Source organism: Arvicanthis niloticus, chromosome 7 (genome assembly GCF_011762505.2).
Source record: "Arvicanthis niloticus isolate mArvNil1 chromosome 7, mArvNil1.pat.X, whole genome shotgun sequence".
Classification (NCBI taxonomy): Eukaryota; Metazoa; Chordata; class Mammalia; order Rodentia; family Muridae; genus Arvicanthis; species Arvicanthis niloticus.
The window spans coordinates 66,505,006-66,509,322 of record NC_047664.1 but is presented as its reverse complement, the minus strand read 5'-3'; positions in this window follow the sequence as shown (position 1 = coordinate 66,509,322).

The following is a 4,317-nucleotide window of genomic DNA, read 5'->3' as shown; positions in this document are numbered from 1 at the left end:
GGTTCTGATCAAGTCTCAAGTCTCTCTTATTGAAGGGAAGTCTGGGGTATTTATACGCTTTGCCACGTGCCTTGCAGGTGTGGATACCACGTGCACCTACAGGCATGTATAGTGTGGATAGCACGTGCACAGTGCACACTGCAGGCATGGATACCACATGCTCCATGCAGCTGGGAGCACCAAACAGCAAAACAAGATATGTGGGATAAACAAGATGTTTATCAGAGTGTGCCCAGCTGTTGTAGGCTGTTGAAAAACAAGTCACTTGTCAGGGTATATGGCTCGAGATGGCTGCAAAGATGATAGCCGCTTTTTGCTACTAGTCGGCTCCCAACAGCAGAGGAGCAGGAAAGACTCTGTGATGTGCCAGCTGCATGAACCATAGGTGAGTAACCATCCAAACTGGTCTACCTGAACTCTGGCAAAGCCAATGTGAGATTCCATTTTTCCCCTCTGTTCACTTACCACTGTCACAAGGGCTAAGAGTCCTGGAACTTTTCTCACCTAAGCATCCAGATCTGGCTAATTAATAGATTTTATTTACTTTATTTTATGTGTATGAGTGTTGCAGGGGTAGTTGGGCTACCCCACTTTGGCTCCTGGTGGGAGCGATCTGGATTCTCGAATAAAAGGTACACATACATACACACACACACACACACACACACACACACACACACACACACACACAGAGTTAATTCTTGACATGCTGTGACTAGCTCAAAGGTTGGCCACTCCTAAACCTTCCCCTGCTACCCCAGGCCCAATCAGGGAAGTGACCAGTGGCCACTTACCCGAATTCTTACATGGCTGCTTGGCTTTCTCTCCTGCGGCTCTTATGTCCCATCCTTCTCCCCCAGTCATGATGATTCTCTGTCTTCCTCTTAGTCTGCACAAATCTAAAGGTACCGCCTCAGCCTATTTGCTTAGCCATTGGCCATTGGCTCTTTATTGATCAATCAAAAACCAACTGGGGAAAAGGACCTCCAGCGTTTGGACATGCAGATTCCCGATTTTGGGGGCCGGGTTAATTAAAAGCATTGGAACCAATCCCCAACAGAATGTTTTGCCTATATGTGCACTACATGCATGCTTGGTATCCAAGGAGGCCAGAAGAGGGAGTCAGATTCCTGGAAGGGGAGTTAGGGATGGTGTGAGTCACTCAGTGAATGCTGGGAATCTAACCCGAGCCCTCTGCAAGAGCAAGTAGTGCAGATCTCTGTGAGTGTGAGGCCAGCCTGGTCTACATAGAAAGTTCCAGGACAGCCAGGGCTACATGGAGAGCCCCTGTCTCAATAGATAGATAGATAGCCATTAGTTAGGCTCCAGTGTAAATTGAAAAGGTGTGGGTAGATCTTAGCCTCTCCACCTTGAATCCTAGCTTCTTTTATAAAAATTTTATTTTATTATTTTTGTGTGGGGATGTTTTGTGTGTACCTATGGCTGGCACCACATGCATTGAGAAGATATTGGATCCCCTGGAACTGGAGTTATGGCTAGTTGTGAGCTACCATATGAGTGCTGGAAATTGAACCTGGATCTTCTGCATGAACAACAAGCACATGCACCATAACTTAACCACTGCACCATCTCTCTTTCTAAGGGACTATATCTGAATACCCAGCACGAATACCTGGTGCAAAAAATACCCAGTGTTTGCTAGTGAACAAAGAACTCAAGGAACACCTAGACTGAGGTAAAGGATCCTCAAAGGATGAGCAGGTCAGGGTGAAAGAAACAGACACCTGCACAGTGTGGAGCAGGGGAGAGGGGAGCGGTGGGGTGAGAAGGGAATTGGGAAGATGGCTCAGCAGTGAAACGCTTGCAGTACAAGCTTGAGAATCAGGGTTCCCCGGCGCACAGATAAATGATGGGAATGAAGCCCATCTACATTTCCACAGATCAGAGGGTAGAGACAGGAGATTGCCCAAAGCAAGTTGGCCAGTGAGACTAGCTGCAATGGCGGGTGTCGCCACCATGAAACTATCTGCAGTGTCTACTTGCCCTGGGAGTATCCAGGCCCGAGCTGGACTGGATGTGGGGAAGCGTAGCGGGTTCGGGTGAGTACAGTGCGGTTGGTGATGAGTGAGCTAAACACACCTGTAACAGCTTCTGAGAACTGATTATCTCTTAGGGGTGGGGAGAGAGAAAGGGATATTTATGGTCCTGGTAGTCAGGGTCTCTGGGGAAAGTTTTGTATGGCCTTGTACCATTGGCCAGGGGTATCAGAAGATACTTTATCATCGTACTCAGGGGCTGTAGGGTTCAAGGAAAAACCCTTATAAGGTCAAACATGGAGTAAAGCCTGATAACTGTGAGGGTAATAAATTTCTCTAGGGGTGATGGGGAGAGGGGAGCTTGCTTTATGATGCCAGGTTGGAGGGGGGAGGGAGCCAACTCCTGCCTTCCTCATATTTGAGGTATGCAGGATTGAAGCTTGCTCCACCCTTCCTGGGACTACTACAGGACTTCCTACCAGTCCCACAGGTGGGTTTTGGGTTCAGCTGAAGGATTCCATCTCAGTGACTAAGGGGTCTCAATGACTAATGATCTAGAAAGACTCCTGATGCCATGCACTGATGTCCAGTGAATTTTGAGAAAGACTCCTCACATGTGCCTATATACATGCAAACATGCACACACATCACACGTACAGACACATGCAAAAAAATTAAAAATTATGTGGGCACAGGCATACAAAAAAATGAGAATCTTCAGCCATGCCTAGGTGTTCTCCATCACATGCCCATGCTCTCTCTCTCTCTCTCTCTCTCTCTCTCTCTCTCTCTCTCTCTCTCTCTCTCTCTCTCTCACACACACACACACACACACACACACACACACACACACACACACACGTGCATGCAGGCTTCTAACATTCTGAAGACAGAAGAGTGTTCTCTTTGCAAATGATCACTATGCCATTCCCTATTCCAAGGACACTGCGGTAATTAACATATGGGGGAGATGTGGTCTTTTGCCATGCTTGATAATGTCATAGTTCTTTAGGGGAAAACTGACAATATTGTGATCTATTGTAATATTTTTTTTTACACAGTATGATTTGAGCTTGTAACTGCTTAGCCAATTAAAGATTAAGCAGGCAGGCCTGAAATGCTACTGCACAGCTGAAAGGATGATTTATTGCTCAAAAGGTTACTAGAATACAGGGAAGCCAGACTGCACTAAGAGAAAACCCGCACTCTGTTGCTGTTGTTGATATTCCTGAACCAGGTTTACCTGCTCAACCTAGAGAAAAGATCGTCCTTAAAGCCAGCTCTCAGAGAGCCCCAGTGCACACTTAAAAGAAGTATGAAAGAAATTTCAAAGGAAACCCCAGTATAGTTGGAGAAATACACACCACTTAGAGTAAATGTTTGTAGACTTAGTACCTGCACAGATTGAGCCTGTAACTCTCCATCACCAGTCCACCCCTAACTGAGGAGTGGTTAATGGCTGCTAGGGGCTGGAGGAGACCTTTTCTTGAATGGTGTAGTCACTTGTAAGTGGCCTGTGGCCCAGTAAATAACCCCGTGTCCAAGCGCATGCAAACAGCCTTAATTAGGCACTTCATTATTTAAATAGGTCATATAAAAATTAAAAGGACATGAAAGTAGAGTAGGAACTTGTTAGTAAAAGGAGGAATTCAGAGGAGTGGAAGGGAGATAACAAGGATGAGACTAATGAGATATGATTTAAATACATTATATGTGTTTGTGTGTAAAATTGTCAAAAATAAATTAAACATTTTTAGAAGTTTTATTATTGCTTTTAGTTATGTGTATTTGTGTGTCTATATGTGCACATGACTGTAGGTATCTGCAAAGACCAGAAGGGAATGTGGTCCCCGGACCAGTCATGGAGAGTTACAGGCTCAATTTTGTGCAGGTATTAAGTCTACAAACATTTATTATATGTATATTTCCCCAAGTATGTTGGGTTTCTATTTGGGACCTGGTATTAGCAGGCAGTTGTGAGCTGCCCAGCATGGGAAGCTGGGAACTGTACTCTGCTCCACCCTATGAGAAATTATGAGCTCTGAACCACTGAACCATCTCTCCCATAAATATATTTTCAAAGCACGTTTGTGGGCTGACTGGATGGATCTGTGATTAAACAAATGACAAGCACAGGTTCAGGGAAATCAATAGATTTTTCTCCTGAACTTTAGCTTGCAATTTGTTTCAGTTTCAGCTTTAAAATGGGCCTGCTTCAAAGAAGAAAAAAAAAAAAAGGCAACATTTGGATGCGATACATCGAGAGCTTTATTCCTGCTCTTAAAAACCAATGAGGCTTTCATTCTTTAAGCTTGCCAAT